This window comes from Protopterus annectens, chromosome 8.part0 (assembly GCF_019279795.1).
Source record: "Protopterus annectens isolate FY-2018-M chromosome 8.part0, PAN1.0, whole genome shotgun sequence".
In the NCBI taxonomy this organism is placed as follows: domain Eukaryota; kingdom Metazoa; phylum Chordata; order Ceratodontiformes; family Protopteridae; genus Protopterus; species Protopterus annectens.
The window spans coordinates 1,410,679,780-1,410,698,000 of NC_056741.1; the positions used below are offsets into that span (position 1 = coordinate 1,410,679,780).

The 18,221-nt window shown below is 40.9% G+C and overlaps 1 protein-coding gene across 2 annotated transcripts in view; it reads left to right on the forward strand.

The window, feature by feature from the left end:
* ARHGEF12 (Rho guanine nucleotide exchange factor 12) overlaps positions 1-18,221 on the forward strand; it is a 3,716,336-nt gene that overhangs the window by 1,839,835 nt on the left and 1,858,280 nt on the right. The gene's annotated exons all lie outside the window — the stretch shown is intronic.

An 18,221-nucleotide genomic window follows, 5' to 3' on the forward strand; every position in this document is an offset into this window, starting at 1 on the left:
TCAGGGCTCTATCAGGGATTATGCATGATTCGTAAATATTTCTGAGAGTTACTTTTCTCTGGCCTTTTTTATTCATCATGACCGGCCATTTCAGCAAGTCTGTCAGTGGATCCTCCCCTTTCATATATTTTTGTGGTAAAACAGTTCCTGAAGGGAGTTTTGCATCTTAAGCCATGTAGAAAACCGGTGGCTCCTTCTTCAACTCGGAACTTTGTGCTGGAAAAGTTAACTATGTCTCCTTTTGAATCTACTTATGCAGAAGACTGTACTACTTATTGCTCTGACATTGCAAGAAGAGAAAGTTGCAAGATCTATAAGCTTTATCTGGTCTTCATAGAGGTTAGTGCACATTAAGAGCAAATCCCTCATTTTATGCCCAGGGTTGTTTCACAGTTTGCCTTGAATCAAGCCATCAGTCTCCCAATATTCAACCAGGTCCTCAGAACCAGGGAGAAAAGGATTCTGCATACTCTGGATGTACAGCTCGCAATTTGTGTACTATCTTGACAAACTGGTAAAGCACAAAATCCAAAAGGCCCCAAAACCAAAACAAATCTAAGGCAGAAGGTCGCGAGCAGCATCTGGCTTATTTGGTGAAACCACGTAAAACCAAAACAAACATTGCACATATATATATATATATATATATATATATATATATATATATATATATATATGGATTCACTTCATAACATTGAAATATCAAAATACTGAAACTCAAAACACTGAAACCAAAATACTGAAAGCTCAAAATACTGAATACTCAAAATACTGAAACTCAAAATACTGAAAACACATGTAACTCAGCTTAAACAACATAAAACATAACGATTTCAACCAAATATATGCAGGGGACAAGCCCCCTGCACCCCCATGTGGGGCTGCACCCCCTGCTAATTAAATATATCAACTCCAAGATTGCACATAGTGTAGTTAAGTGCAATCTTGGAGTAGATATATAATTAGCAGGGGGTGTGCAGGGGGCTTGCCCCCCTGCATATATTTGGTAGAAATTGTTATGATTTATGTTGTTTAAGCTGAGTTTACGCATAATATGTGTTTTCAGTATTTTGAGTATTCAGTATTTTGAGCTTTCAGTATTTTGGTCTTCAGTATTATGAAGTTTTGTCATTTTCAGTATTTTGAAGTTTCAGTGTTATGAAGTGAATCCATATATATATATATATATGTACATATATATATATATATATATAAGTGCCTTATCCCTTATTGGAACTTGACAAACTTTGTCAAACTATGGTTAAGATGGCGTACTTCTTAAGGACCCATCTGATCATATAAAATGTAAACAGCTTAGAAACTCTACTAAAGCATCTGTACTATTAAGACAAAAAAATGTCTTCTTTCAACTCCAGTAAAACAACCACCAAAGCCCAAAGTAATTTGGTCACGGATCAATACATTCCTTCATCCAGGCAGCTCCAAGACACCCACCCCTTCTGGTATCACCAAAGACACTCCCAAACAAGTTGCTGACTCCTTCAGCAACTTCTTTACTGAAGCTATCCAGTCTTTATTTAACTCACTACCTCCTGTATCCACTTATTCCCCCCCTCCTCCTTTACCTCTCCACCCACTTTCCAATTCCAGCCTGTCCCTACATCCCACATCTGTACCCTCCTACAAAAACTCAAATCATCTAGCCCCTCTGCAGTCCTACTACCTGCTCAGGATCTTCAAATTGCAGCCAAAGTAATTGCTTACCCTGTCTCAATCCTAATTAACAGAACCATAAAAGAAGGTACTATTCCATCCATCTGGAAAATCTCACATATTATATCCCCCCTTCATAAGGGTGGAAACTCAACAGAACTTTCCAACTTTCGTACAATTGCCCAACTTTTTCTCCCTTAGCTAAAATCATGGAAAAATGCATCCACCGCCAACTACTTGACCACCTCCTACTAAATGGACTACTAGCTCACTCTCAGCATGGCTTTCATCCCTTCCATAGCACTACTACTGCTCTTCTTTCATTTACTGATCACATCAACAAAAACCGTAACAATAACATTCTCTTATCTGCTGTCTTTATTGATCTTTCAAAATCATTCGACATGGTTAATCATCATATTCTCTTGAATCTTCTGAAATCACTCTCACTTGACACTTAAGCACTACTGTGGTTCAAGTCTGTCTTAGGTAATCAGAAACAGGCAGTGCTCTGTGAAAACACACTATCCTCCCCTCTTCCTGTCTCTCTCGGTGTACCCCAAGGATCTATTCTAGGTCCTCTTCTATTCTTAATCTTTATCAAAGATCTAGCTTCTAGTATCCCCCAAGCTGTAACCATACAATATGCTGATGATTCCACTTTAGTCTCCTCAGCCACAAGCCCAGCTGAACTTCAGACCCTCAACCAAAATATCTTCGAGCTTGTAGAAGACTGTTTTTTACAGCGATGTCTCCTTCTTAACCCTAAAAAGACTAAACTACTGCTATTTACTCCAACAAAAAAAATCTACCCCACTTCATTTCTCTCTTAAATCCAAAAACGGCACAGTCATATCTCCTGACACAACAACCAAACTTTTAGGGGTTACTATTGACCATAGCCTTAACTAAGATACTCATTAATACCACAATAAAATCGATAAACAAAAAACTTGGCTCCCACTACAAAATCAAGCCCTTCCTCACTCCTACAGCCAGAATTATCATTGCCCACACCCACCTTATCTCTACTCTCTTCTATGCCTCACCTATCTATACTAATCTCTCTAAAACTAACCTGAACAAGTTGACTATCTCCTGTAACAGTATAGCCAGATTTGCTAAAAGCTCCCCATTTAGAACACACCACTGTCTAAATTTAAAACAACTCAGTTGGCTTGAACTGCACAATCAGTTTTCATTTCAGCAACTAATTATCACCCAAAAAATCCTTTATTATCCAGATAAAACACCAGTTCTTACAAATCTCATCAGTCCATATAAAAATCTTTCTAACCTTCGCTCATCTAATAAACTATTAGTATCTACACATAAATCCAGCAATAAAGCAGGTGACTCCCTTTTCTCTTACACAGTGGGGAAAAGCTGGAACCTACTTCCTGGTGACCTCACTAATATCTCCTCTACTTCACTTTTCAAAAATAAACTTAAACTACATCTTACTAGCCGCTGTCTCTGTCCCTGCAGCAACCCTGACTAAAACTCTCTCCTCCTGATGTTCTTCGTGTTTCACTGTTGCAGTCATAACATTTGGGTGATCCTGCTGGCAGGTTGCCCTCAGCCGGCAGCAACCCTGACTAAAACTCTCTCCTCCTGTTACATCACCATGTAACTTTTCCTTAGCTATTTCACCTTATATTCTTCATATTTTAATCACCATGTAACTTTTCCTTAGCTATTTCACCTTATATTCTTCATATTTTAACGGTCACTTTACCTGAAAGTTGGACTTAGTTTACCCAGCTAGACTTAATAGATACACCTCCTGCTTCCTGCTTTACTTGAAGCTCAACTTCACTTTACTTCTCTCTCCTATGCCTCTTTATATTCTCCTCTATTACTTGTCTCTTTCCCAACTCCTTACTAAGACCCTATTCTAATAATTTCCCTCTTCCTTCTTGTTACTCTCCTTTGAAAAAAAAAATAGATTCAAACTCGAAAATAAGGGATGTGGTATTTTATCTGTATTTTATCTTATCTAAACTTTAATATATCTGTCACTGAAGTTAAATGCTTTGTAACTGTAATTTGTTTTTAAATTTGTCCATTCTTTGTGGAGCTTTTCTCCCCAAGCCTCTACTGAAAATGGAAGTAAATAAATAAAAATAAATAAACTTCATCAGAATATAAAAACAGTTAAGTTACTAAACTTTTATACACACACATCCATGAGCAATGACACTTCCTTTGATAATTTGGTGAAGTAGTGTCACAATACGATCTAGTGTTTGGAAGATTTAAGTGCACTATATCTTGACCGTCTATAATCTTGCAAGCCAGTTAAAAAAAAAAAAATGTAAACAGATTGTTTTATTTCTGTATTTATTTATTTAAGTTTGATGACCGGGGGAAGTCCACTGGGCCAAGAAGAGTCCATTTTCAGTGGAGACCTGGTGAGAAAAGCTCCACAGTAATTGCAAGTTACATCTCACGTTACCAAAGGACATAGTTCACACAGCTAATTGAACATTTACAGATAAGCTCCATGATATTTGCAGTGGGCTTGTCACAGTGTTACAAAAATGAAGAGACATAATTCAGTAAAGAAATTTCAACATTTACATAAAGTGAATATTTTTGTTATAAACTTAACTGTAGGTTTAACATTTCAAAATATGTGGCTACTAGCCATTAGTAGGTTAGGAAAATATGCATGGAGAGGGTAATAGTATATTTGAGATTGGAGAGTATAGTACAATAGATATTAAAGATAAAATTAGTTTTTAGTAGGGGAGGGATTGTTTTGGGTGGGATGAAGTAATAGTAGAAGTAGTTGGATTATTAGTTTCTATGAAAAATGAGAAGTTATATACTCTTTGAGTGCCCCTATTGCCCATTACAATTTGTTTTAATATTTTTTTACCATCTCATTGCATGCATTGAGTGTTATTTTTAGGTGCTAGGTTTTTTGGAGCGATTGTTACATATACATTGTAACTTTTCATTTTCATTTTTTTTTTATTTTATCTAAGATTTTTCATAAAAACTAATGTATATAAAAATCGTAATCTGTTTGATACAAAATGATTATTTAGCTGGCTTGCAAGATTACAGTCAATATGTAGTGCACTTAAATTTTCCAAACACTAGATGGCATTGTGGCACTCCTTTGCCTAGGAATGGTTGGAGATGCTCCCTCTTGAAACATCAAAGGAAGTTTTGCCATTGCTCATGAATGTGTGCATAAAAGTTTTGTAACTTAACTGTATTTATATTTTGATGAAATTCCGATAAAGGATGAAAGCACTTACTATATATGTAATATTTTTTGTTTTGGTTTTAAGTGGTTTTACCAAATAAAACAGTTGCTGCTTGTGACCTACTGCCTTGGATTTGTTTTGGTTTTGGACTATCTTGACAAAACTTAGTCTTTTAGAAAAGCATATTAGCTGATTATTTCTTATGATTCTTATTCTTATGCCCTTAGATCCTCCTCTTCTAATGAAGTCTCATGCAAAAATATTTTTGAAAGGGTATTGCATACCACGCCTCCTAAAAGAACAGGTGGCTCCTTATGGTGATAATTTTGTGTTAGAAAAACTAACTCTTGCACCATTTCAACCAACTCATCAGGCTTACTTTTGAGGTTCTTAACATGGAAACCAGTGTTACTAGTCGCTCTGACTGCTGCAGGAAGAGTATTTTAGTTGCAAGCTCTTACAGTGGGTTAACCTTTTCTCATCCTCTACAAAGATAAGGTTTATTTAAGAAGTAGTGCTTCATTTATGCCTAAGATGGTGTCCAGGTTTACCTTGAACCAAGCTATTGATCTTACTTGTCTTCTTTCTAGATTCTGAAAATGAGGGAGAAAGGTTACTCCATTCCTTGGATGTCCACAGATATCTCGGCTGCTATGTTGACAGAACAAAATCTTTCAGAACTTTCTGACCAGTTGTTCATTTCCTGGAGGAAAGACAAAAGGAGGACAGCCTGTGTACAAGCAGACTATTTCCAATTCATTGTCCCATGCGATTACTGTTAGATTTCTCCACCACAAGAAAACAGTTCCTGACAAGGTCAATGCTCTGTCTACCAGGGCCATTGCTTAATCAGCAGCTTTCTGAAAATGGTTGGATTCTCAAACCATTCTAGAAGCAGAAACTCAATCCTTTGTGCACACTTTTACAAAGTACTGTAGACTAGTTTCCTTCTCCAGGTGTAGGACAGGCTTCATAGGACCATTGTTTAGAGGCTTCTGGAACCCTCATCCTTCCTTCTCGTCTTCCCAGTCAGTCTCAGTTATGGTGATCTTTATGTACCTGCTTGTAATAGGGAATGAATTGAAGGTCTGATGAAGCAAGTTTTGTGAAAGCGCTTACCTCTTGAATAAACACAGTGTTTGCTTTTTATTCGGAGTTACTCGTTTTTGGCGTACTTAGTGTACGTTATATGTTTTATGTCGCTGTGGTTGCTCCTTCTCTCAAAGGATTTGTTTGACTTTTTAACATATACCCTACGATTTTTTAAAAAACATTTGATATTAATAACGTCATTCAAACCTAGTATTTTGTCTGCCCTTAAATTAATTTCCCTTTGGTCTCCCTTTGTTCTAAATAGTTCTTAAAGTTGCCCCCTCTTAAACTCAATCTACCCTGTTCTAAGACAGAAAATAGGAACTTATTAAAACCAATGCATTCCATGCTATGTCTGTAAAGGGCATTCCTGGTGTCCCTTCTTTTCATACTGTTTATATGTTCTCTTATCCTGATATTTAAACATCTGGTCGTCATTCCTACATAAAATGTTAAACATTTGGCACAAACAGCTTTGTAAACCACTCAATAACTCTTACAAGAAAAAACTCCTTTAACTGGAATAGTATATGAAATATGGAGCAGTTCCACATACACTGTTATAAGTTTACCTACACAACTGAACTTTCTGCATCCGTAAATGTTTTTAATCCTGCATGGAAACAAAATTCTGTAGACAGATTGATATAGCAACTTGAATCTCATGCTTGCGTGTACAGATTCATTGATTGCCAGGATGAACTTACTTTACTTCTGCCTAATATTCAGTGAATTATGTTTAAGAAAGACTCTGGTATCTTCATTTTTCAATACTTTTCCCTTCTGTTTTCTTAGGTGCAGCTGTTTCTGCTGTCTTTTGTATTTTACTCATATGGGGATTGACCACATGTTCATCGTGTTTCACTGTTGCAGTCATTACTCTTGGGTTATCCTGCTGGCAGGCTACCCGCAGTCAGCCAGAATTCCAAAGTCTAGGTCCGACGTCGGTTGCTGTTGCCTCTTCCCTGACGTCAGTGCGCCAGGGGTATAAAAGATGCAGCCGACGCCATTTTCTTCAGTCTTTCTTGCCGTGCAGTGCCGAAGCAAAAGCAGTTCGCAAGTGCCGGTCGGCCGACTGCTGAGATTTTCAAATCTGAATTTCAGAACCGAAGTCTTCATTAAAGCCAAGTACCCCATTGGGGAAACTTTTTTCTTGCTCCAGACCGATGTCAGAAAAAGTTAACAATTGTATTTCTTGTGGAAAGCAAATACCTCATAAAGATTTTCACTCTTAGTGTATTCCTTGCCTAGGCCCTTATCACAAAGTTGCTAGCTGTCGGTTTTGTTTTAGATTTAACCAATGCACTATCAAACTCTGGTTCGATTTTGCATTTCATTACTTTGGCCAAAATTTAATTATATAATGCCGGCGGGACAACTGGAGTTTACAAAAAAACGCAAGGACAAGGATAGGCATCCGAGGTCCCAAACCGACGACGAAGCCTCTTCTAGGCCAGTCCTCAGTGAGGCGCTTTCGCAGCCCCTGGTGCCCGCTACCTCATAGCCACATGCTGCTCCCGACTCCCACGTGGAGCCGACTGGGCCTCTGGAAACTCAAGGTATTGGACACTCTGAAATCGATCCCTCAGATGAGTCCAGAGCCGCTGAGCAGGCATCTGCTTCTGAGGGTGTCTTCAGACCTACACAACTATATGTTAAGCCATCTTCAGCTTCAAAGACAAAGACTAAAGCAGCTCTAAAGACAAAGAAACAAGTACAGCATTCTCCTATTCAGACTTCCATGCCTAAAAAACAGATGCTCAAAATGGCCGAAGACCTAATTACCTTGATCAGGGGTTCGCATCCCCCTCCTGATAAGAGGCCTAGGCAAGAGACAGAGTATGTTTCTTCTGATCAGGTTTCTATTTCCTGTGATTCCTCTTCTGAACAGGATTACTCCATGCTTCCCTATGAGGATTCTGATGTTGAAGAATCCATTCCTTCAGCCTCTCCTCCTGAGGACTATTCTTTTGGGGAAACACTGCATACTATGAGGGAGCATCTCCACTGGGAGAGCCAAGATTATTCTGAATCTAAGAAAAGGCTCAGAGACTTCCTGCTTCTTCTTCAGCACAGACCCCTTGCTATTCCACCTGTTCTAGACATTGTAGATGATGTATTTTCAGAGTCCGGACTGTCCCCCGACTCTTTACCCCCCTGCACCTGCTAAGCCAGACAGAAACTACAGAGTCCCAGATTCTCATAAATTCCTATATAGAAACCCCGCTGCTGACGCAGAAACTATATCTCAGGGTCCCAATGGAGTTAAAGCTTCCACTGCAAAAAACCCTGTCCCCTCTGATAGGGATTCTAGGGCTCTAGACAGATGGGGGAAAAAAGTTTACACTTCTGCTACCCTGGCTGTAAGGGTTTAAATTGTCAATTTCATATGCTTAAATATCAGCAATATTTAATGCCATTACTTAAACAGAAAATGTTGACAAATACTGAATGTTCAGAGAACAAGGAATTGCAGGATGTATTGCATGCAACTGTACAAGTGGGAAAGCATACTTGCAATGTGGTTATGATTCACTGGAGGCCTCTTGCAGGGCCGCTGTTACAGGTTCTGTTATTAGAAGGCATGCTTGGTTAAAGGAACAAAATCTGCCTGATCATGTTAAAACAAAATTATTAGATGCACCATTACAGCATGATACATTGGTACTAAAGCAGAAGAGGTGTTGAAAAAAATGGAGGATAAAGCAAAATCCATGCAAGACAGTCAAGGATTTCTTACAGGTACAGCCACCTGGGTTTAGCAGGAACAGGCCTTCTAAAAAATGGTCCTTTCCAGTCTCGGACAGACCACAAAGAGGCAGATACAGGCGTCCCAGAGGCAGATCTCAGCCCCAAGGCTCATACAGGCCTAAACAATGGGGTGCTCCTACCTCCAAAAGCGGAGAAGACAGATCACAGCCTTACAGGAAACAGTCCCAATGACTTTCCTCTACCAGTTCCAAACAGTTTTCTTTTGACAGCCCCCTTAGGGGGAAAACTAGCACTTTTTTCATCAAATTGGCAAATCGTTACCCAAGACAAATGGGTCTTGAACATAGTGTCCCAAGGCTACAGGTTCCATTTTCACACTCTACCAAGGTCAAAGGGCATGCCAGACCTGCCACACAATCAGTGGGCAGAGGTACAAAAACAAATTACAGCCCTCATGGGCATGAGGGCCATTCAGCAAGTACCACAACAAGAGCAGGGGCAAGGATTTTACTCACGACTTTTCCTAGTACCCAGGAAGGACAAAACCTGGAGATCAGTTCTGGAGCTGTCTATACTAAATACATTTCTGGAAGTCCCAAAATTCAAGATGTTGACTCTTCAGCAGCTACTGCCCATGCTGGGCAAGAGGGCTTGGCTCGTAACTTTGGACCTAAAAGAGGCATACCTGCATGTCCCAATCGGACAATCTTGCAGAAGATACCTCAGATTCATAGCTGGTTCAATGCATTACCAATTCTCTGCATTGCCCTTTGGCTTATCTACTGCACCCAGGGTCTTTACAAAATGCCTGGCACCAGTAATTGCATTTTGCAGACAAAAAGGAATTCAAATATATCTCTACTTGGACAACTGCCTAATTCAAGCAGAGAACAAAGACACTCTTCTAAAGCATCTGGCATTTCTAAAAAGATTACTACTTGGCCTAGGGTACACAGTAAACGAAAAGAAATCAAAATTAGTGCCCTCTCAAGAGATTATATTCCTGGGTGCAAGCTTAAATACAACTGCCCAGATGGCTCATCTCACACCAGACAAACAAAAACAACTGACTACTTACTTCAAGAACTTGGCAACAAAAACCCACCTATCTGCAAGGAAAATCTTGCAGGCCTTGGGTTTCATGGCATCCTGCATTCTACTAATTCTATATGCCAGACTGCATATGAGGAAACTACAGTGGTACCTGAAAAGTGTTTGGACTCAGCATTGCCACAGCCTGGAGACAGTAATTGCACTCATTCCCTGCCTACAACAGGAGTTTTGATGGTGGGCAGAAGCCTGTCACCACAACAAGGGTCTGCCATTCAGTTTACCCACAGCCAGACAGACACTGACAACGGATGCATCAGATTATGCCTGGGGGCCCATATGGCAGGAAAATGTATTCAGGGCACATGGCCTGTAAACCAGAGGCATCTTCACATCAATCAAAAAGAGATGCTAGCTGTTCAAAATGCCCTGACAGTTTTCAAGGACCTGCTTCATCCAGGACAGTTACTGATAGACAGACAACACTACGGTCATGTGGTACATAAGCAAGCAGGGAGGTATACATTCCTACCCCCTGTGCAGACAAGCAATGACCTTATGGGACACAACATTGTCTTTTCAAGTTCACCTGCAAGCACAATTCCTGCCAGGAAAAAACAATACTCTGGCAGACGAACTAAGCAGAAACCTCATGGATCCCCATGAATAGAAACTAGATCCACAAGTCTTCAGCATGATAATAAGGAAATGGGGATGCCCAGACATAGATCTATTTGCCTCCCCTCACAACTGTCAATTGCAGAGATTTTGCACAAGGATTTTCCACAAGCAAGCATGGAAAGTGGACGCCCTATCATTCAGCTGGAACAATTTAACAGTATATGCTTTTCCCCCACTGCCTCTCCTTCCCAGAGTACTCCTAAAGGTCAGACAAGAGAAGCCAAAAATTATTCTGATTGCACCAGACTGGCCACGCCAGCACTGGTACCCAATCCTAAAGAACTTGTCTCAAGGTCCAGCATGGATATTGCCTCAAACATCTCACTTGCTGACCCAACAAAACAATCAGATCCTGCACAGCCAACTCAGGACCTTAAATCTGGCAGAATGGCAGATAATCTAGCCATTCAGAACACTCCTCTTTGAAAAGCTGTTGTGGATGTTATCTTGGGAGGCCAGGAGGCCCAGTACCAGAAAATCTTATGCAGAAAAATGGAAGAGATTCTGTGCTTGGAACCAGGAACAAGGCATTGACACGTCTGTATCAAATATCCCTCAGATTTTTCAGTACCTAACTGAGATGCTGAACAAAGGCCTTTCTTTCTCATCAATTAAGATTCATGCCTCTGCCATTTCTGCACATTACAATACGGAACCACCTATCTTTTCTCATCCTTTAATAAGGCAGTACCTCAGAGGGGCCAAAAACATTAGGCCTCCAAGGAGAGCACCAGTTCCGGCCTGGGACCTCAATTATGTTTTGGAAAAACTCACACTGTCTCCTTTCGAGCCAGCATCAACAGCAAATATAAAATTCTTATCCTGGAAAACAGCTCTGCTCCTAGCCATAACCTCTGCAAGGCGAGTCTCGGAGTTACAAGCACTCATGGCTGTGGAACCTTTCATCATTTTTCATCCAGACAAGGTTTCTCCGAGGATAAACCCTACATTTATGCCTAAGGTGGTGTCCAGTGTGGCCCTCAACCAAACCATTCACTTGCCTACCTTTTACCCAAATCCACAGAACAAGGGTGAGAAAATTCTGCATTCTTTCAACATACACAGGCAGTTACGCTTCTACTTGGACAGAACTAAAGCTTTCAGAAAGACTGAGCAACTTTTAGTGTCATATGCTGCATGATCACAAGGAAAGGCTATCTCAAAACAGACTATTTCTAAATGGATAGGCCATTGCATCCGTTTCTGCTATTTTCAACATAGCAAATCAGTGCCTAAGGGCATTAGGCCTCATTCCACCAGAGCAGCAGCCACTTCAGCAACCTTCCTCAGAGGAGTACCAACCAAAGAAATCTTAGAGGTTGCAACTTGGAGTTCAGTGCACACTTTTACAAAGCACTACCACTTGCCTCTCTACTCTAAGTCCAGAGCAGGCTTCGCCACTGCAGTTCTGCAGGGTCTTATAGTCTCTCCTAATCCAGTTTAGCCCAGCCACCCAACCTCAGCTTTGGGATTCTACCCAAGAGTAATGACTGCAACAGTGAAACACGATGAACATAGTACAGTTGTGTACCTACCATAAATGTAGATGTTCGAGTATATTCACTGTTGCAGGCCAGGTTACCCACCCACCATCCCCCTTCTCTTTGCTGGGACTTATCTGCACTTCTTTATTCTATACAACCTTTTTGGTGTATTTGCTTGTAGATGAAGGAAATTGTTATTTTATGCTTGCATTTTCATAGGTTCATAGGTTCATAGGTTGGTACTAGGCAATCAGCCCTAGGGCCTATACAGGCCTAGCCATAACAATTCCCTGGCTATTTCTTCCCGCATTATTTACTTTCCTGGACCCCTGTCTAGCAGGGCGATTGACGTGATCCCTGGGGTGAATTTCCTTTCTCCCATCCAATCGTCAAGGTTCCTCTTGAAGAGGTCCAAAGAGGCACTCTGCTTGACATGTATGGGCAATCTATTCCAGAGTCTGGGGAGTCTCTTATTTCTTATTGGTATATTATACAGCCTACCTATTTGGGGCACCTGACATCTGGGGCAAGAAAAACTGAAGAAAATGGCATCCGCTGCATCTTTTATACCCCTAGCGCACTGACGTCAGGGAAGAGGTGACAGCAACCAACGCCGGACCTAGACTTTGGAATTCTGGCCGACTGTGGGTAGCCTGCCAGCAGGATAACCCAAGAGTAATGACTGCAACAGTGAATACACTCTAACATCTACATGTATGGTAGGTACACAACTGTACTTTTCTTTTAATGAGATGTTTTTGAGCATTCACATGATGTGCCCTCTGAATTAATAGATCCTACTGTGGATCACCTGTCCATCTGCTGATCCTGTACTTAGTTAATTCAGTCTATTCTTTCTAGTTTCTGTGTGTGCTCTGTCTTTGCTCTGTCTTCAAACTCTTACTGTATTTTGAAACCGCTTTTCTTTAGAAGCCTCATGCTCATCCAGTTTTCCAGTCTTCGATTTTTGCAGTTTTAACATCTCAGCTCAGTAGCTGTTTGAAGAATGTTTTATTTTTACAGCATTTGTCATTTGACTGTATACAGTACACTATAGTATCTTATAAGCACCACTAAGTACATTTAATTTATTTTCCCTGTAAATTACTGGAGGCCATCTCCTGTACTAAAGCTGAACCTTAAACTACTTCTTTATTTGAACATCTTTAAGGCTGTTCCAAGTCGGAGATTTTTTTTTTTGGTTGAGTTTTGCAGTTTATTCTTTGTTGGCATGTAAGCAGTGTAACTATTAATTTATTTGCAGTTTATTAACCGGGAAAGGCCATTGGGCCAAAATGAGCCCATTTTCAGTGGAGGCCTAGGGAGAAAAGCTCCATATACAATTATTACAAAGCTAATATCAACAAAGTTAAGTACAGTACAATTTTCAAAATTACTAAAAACACAGTAATATAGAAGACAGAATAATATTTGTGCAAGGTGTAACAAAGCATTGAATGAAAACAAGTATTTTGGAGTACAGAAGTATAATCTGAAGTGCAGGCACTTATGCACTCAAAGTTTCATGAGGTGAGAGGTAGGAAGAATTAGAGCAAGAGAGTAGAACAGTGAAAGGTGAATAGGCTGAGTTATGAGAAAGGAAAAAAGGAAGAGGGAGTGGAAATGAAATGAAGGGAGTCACTAGGTTGAGTTTTGAGAAAGAAAAAAAAAATGAATTTTACCCAAATGGATAACTTTTAATATCTTTTGTAATTTCTCAGCCTTCACACAGGGAGAGCTCTAATCAAAATGTTGCCCAGCCTGCTGCCATCTTGGAAAACTATTCCCACTGCTGTTTATGCAGTAATTTGGTCTTCCTTCCAGTACATCCATAGGATGATGATGTGACAGTTAGATGGTGGTGGTCACCAAACTTTTCAGATGGTATACTGTAGTTTTTTCAAATGCTGTAAGATATCCACTCCCCATGTTGTATACCTTTCATAGTACCATGGCTTTGAATGTCAGTACTTGTCTTGCTCATCCCTTAGTTTGTTGCTCTTTGGGTCTAACTGTAGTCATCGGCCTGTGTTAGGGAACTCTGCATCAGCTGTATTCCCCTTCTTTGTGACATAGAAGGGTGGCGCATGTGAGATATGGACTACAACAAGCATAGAACTGTATAATTGAAAGTCCGTTGTGCTCACATCTAATATGACCCTGACCCTGAGTAGCATCCTGCCCTCACCAAGAATGATACTACTGTATAAAGAAAAAATTCTCGATTTCAACAATTGGCTAAGTTTCTGGTGTCATTCAAAGGGGATCCAGTGTCTGTCCGCCTGGGATGACATGCTCGACAAGCCACGCTGCTTCGCTAGAGACTGCTTGCACCAGTCACCCTTAGGCTTTCGAATACTGGCCAAGGCTCTTGCCACGCCCATAGTGCCTTTTTTAAGCAAGGCTCAAAAGACAAAGCCACCGCCGTAAATAGCACAAGTAACAAAAAACTGAGGGTAATGCTACTCAATGCCAGAAGTCTAAACCTCAAAATGCACACACTCGAGGGACTCCTCAATATGGAGAAATCGATATATGTGCAGTAACAGAAAACTGGTTTAAGGCTCCAGAGAGCACCCCAGCACTACCAGGCTACAACTCATACCATACATTTCGGCCACAGAACCCAAACCAAAATACAAAAGGGGGCGTATCCATATTCATCAAGGATTCCCACACCTCCATGTTAGTGGCACAGCTTGATGCTTCACAGATCATCCACGTGCAACTAACAATGGGCAAAACTGCAATTCAAATTGCAGCTTGCTACAGATCATCCACCATGTCCCAGGACCCCCATTCTGCATTTCTAGAAACACTGGGAAACATAAAGGTCCTACCAAACGCCCTAATATTGGGTGATTGCAATTACCCAAACATTAACTGGGAGAACTACTCAAGTACTAACTCCCTTGCCCAACTTTTCCTAGAATTTATAAACTCAAAAGCCCTGGTTCAACTGGTCAACACTCCCACCAGAGGTGACAACATATTGGACCTGGTCATCACCAACATGGGTGACCGGTGTTCCATACCAGAGGTCAACCCCTCGCTGGTTAGATCTGACCATAAACAAATCACTTTGGATATCCATATTCTGCCCCCACCCCTGGACAAGAAAACCACTGTGAAAAACTTTTCAAAATCAAACTTCACGTTACTTATGAGCGAGGAGGAAAGTTTCAAAGCCCCCATGCTGAAGTACAACACTGTCCAAGCTGCAAAATCTTTTACTAATGCATTCTACAGGCAGCTACACGAATGCATAGATTGTGCCATCCCAAGCAAAACCAAGACTCACTCCTCCAAGAAAAGGAAACCAGTCTGGTGGACTCCTGCCATAAACAAGGTATACAATAGAAGGAGGAAACTAGTACAGAAGAGTAAATTCCCAAGAAGGGAAGACATCCCTGATCAGTATCAGCAAGAAACTACGATCCCTCAAGTCATCCAAGGCGAGCTTTGAAAGAAAAATTGCCAAGGACTCCAAAGATAACCACAAGGCATTCTTTAGGTATGTCAAGAATCTAAGTGGCAATGCTCCGATCTGCTCGGAGTTTGTGCAGAATGGCACAAAATACACTGAACTGACCAATATCGCCAACATCCTGGCAGACAGGTTCAGCGCAAACTTCACCCCCCTCTCACCCCCAAAAGGGCCCATAACCATACCAGAGGACTGTAGAGTCCCTGAAATCACAGACACTCAGGTTAAAACAGCCCTCTCCAAAGCCAAAAACACAGCATCAGTGGGACTGGAAGGTGTCCCAGGCTGCATCCTACACGATCTCAAAGACAATCTAACCCCTCACCTAAACACACTGTTCAAACGCAGCCTTCTCCACAGGCTACATACCCATAGAGTGGCACACAGCAACGGTTATTCTGCTCCACAAAGATGGAGCCACAACATACCCTGGGAACTATTACCCTATAAACCTGACTAGCTTCGTCTGCAAGGCTATGGAGCGCATCATCATGGAACTCATTAACAGAGACATTGGGAACCTCCAAACACTGGACCCTACCCAGTTTGCCTTTGTTAAGGGCAGATCATGCCTCCTAAACCTGGTGGACTTCTTTGAGACCGTTACCAAGGCTGTAGAAGAGGGAAATGTGGTACACGCAGCCTACCTAGACCTCGCTAAGGCCTTCAACACCATTCCCCATTCTGGTATTATAGACAAGCTCACCAGCCTGAACATAAACCCCTACGTCACAAGATGGGTTGCCAGCTGGCTCATGGACAGAACCCACATGGTGAGAGTTGTGGGAGCTTGGTCCGGCTCTAAACTGGTTACAAGTGGTGTTCCCCAGGGCTCAGTCCTAGGACCCCTCCTGTTTAGCATATACTTCTCAGAGGTACAGGCAGGCACAGGAGAACTATGGCTGACCAAGTTCGCAGATGACTGCAAACTAGGGGCTACAATTGACTCTCTGGCTGACACAGACACCCTCCAAAAGGATCTCACTGAGACGGATACCTGGTGTCAAAATTATGGCCTCGAGCTAAATGCCAAAAAGTGCATAGTCATCCCCTTTGGAAAAAAACAAAGTACCCACAAACTACCACATAGGTGGTAGTCCCCTAAATACGGAAGACGTCATAAGGTATCTGGGGACCCAAGCAGATAGTAATCTCACCTTTGATAATCACATTGCCAAAGTGGTTAGAAAATCCTTCTACGTGGCCCACCTTAATCACAAAAGGGTTCGCATACAGATCAAAAGAAGTCATTGTGCCCCTCTACTCATCAGACCCTTCATAGAGTACAACGCCTCATTTGGAATGTACATTACAAGACACCTGCAACAGCTGGAAAGACCACAGTAGTACCTCACCAAGATGATCACTGGTCTCAAACAGATGCCCTATGCAGCTAGACTGAAGAAACTCCAGTTGTACTCGGTTGCATACTGCCTACTCAGAGGTAATCTCTGCCTGACTTGCAAGGCCATGTCCAACCCAGAATTGATGGGCATGCTCCACCTAAAGAAAACCTTATCCTCTCGAGCCACATGCTCTAGGGATCTAAACCTTACCACAGCAATAAATAGGACGTGCTGGAGGGATAGATTCCTGTCCCAGAGACTTCCCATGCTTTGGAACAAGATCCCAATCTGTATTGGGCAGAGCTCCTCACTAACACTCTTTCAAAGATACCTTGACGAGTGCATGGGAAACAGAAAATTTACCTCGGGGATCACTTCAGTGGCTCTGCTGGACAGAGGCACAGGGAACTAATCTAAGGGAGTGGCGAAAGCCAACACATTCTGGCTAGGCTTATAAATGCCTTCGGGCAGATAGCCTAGTACCAACCTTTGAACCTATTATGTAGTTAAAGCTGTAGCTGAGGTTTTACCCTTACCTTGTGGATTAATTTCAGATTAGCTTTGTTTTTCATTTTATTTTCCACGCAAATGTATTATTTCTAAATGTGGTACCTTAGAGTATTAACGTCTGTGATGAAGGGCAACCTGTTAATATATAACACAGGTATATGGATTTTATTATTGAGTAGGTAATCTCCAGAATTTTGAATGTCACCACCTGTATTTAGATCACTCTTGCTCTGTAGATTGACTTGCACTTCAACTGTGTTTATGGCTGATAATCGGATAATTTACTAAATATCACATTATTTTCTTAATGAGTGATGGTATCTATTATTTGAGGTCCTAACCCACTAAACATTGTGTAGTAAGGTTCGAGTTTTCTTTTGTCTAGAGGCTTAAACTTAAGGAATGTTGGGGCAAGCTCAGATCCCTCACCCTTTTCTCTGATTCCTTGCTTTGCATGCGCAGGTGGTATAAAACATGAGTAACAATTATTTTTTATGCTGGTTCCCAGTCTCCGATAAATATGCTTCTGCCTAAAATCCTGGTTATCAGAACAGAACTCTCCATAGTTTATGCAAAGCCCAACTTATAATTCCTGATTGGGCAAGCCTTTAAACTTGATAAAGTCAATAATGTATTTTTTTTTTGCTTTTACTTTCTTTTAGTTAATGCATGTGTTTGCATTATTTTCTTTTACTTTTGCTTGATTCATTATGTCACTGTTACATGTTTAGCTTACTTCGTATTGTACACTTTTATCTTTAATTTTATGCTTTGATTACACATCTTACTGAAACATCGTCATTACTAATACCTGTCTCTTATCTTTTATATCACAGATGTTTTTGAGCAGTTGACTACTTATTGCAGGTTAGTTCTATTGTGTCATACGTGAAAAGGTCTTTTTTGGATCCGTGCAACTCATTTACAAAATGATTCAATAATTTGTTCATCACTTTATTCCATT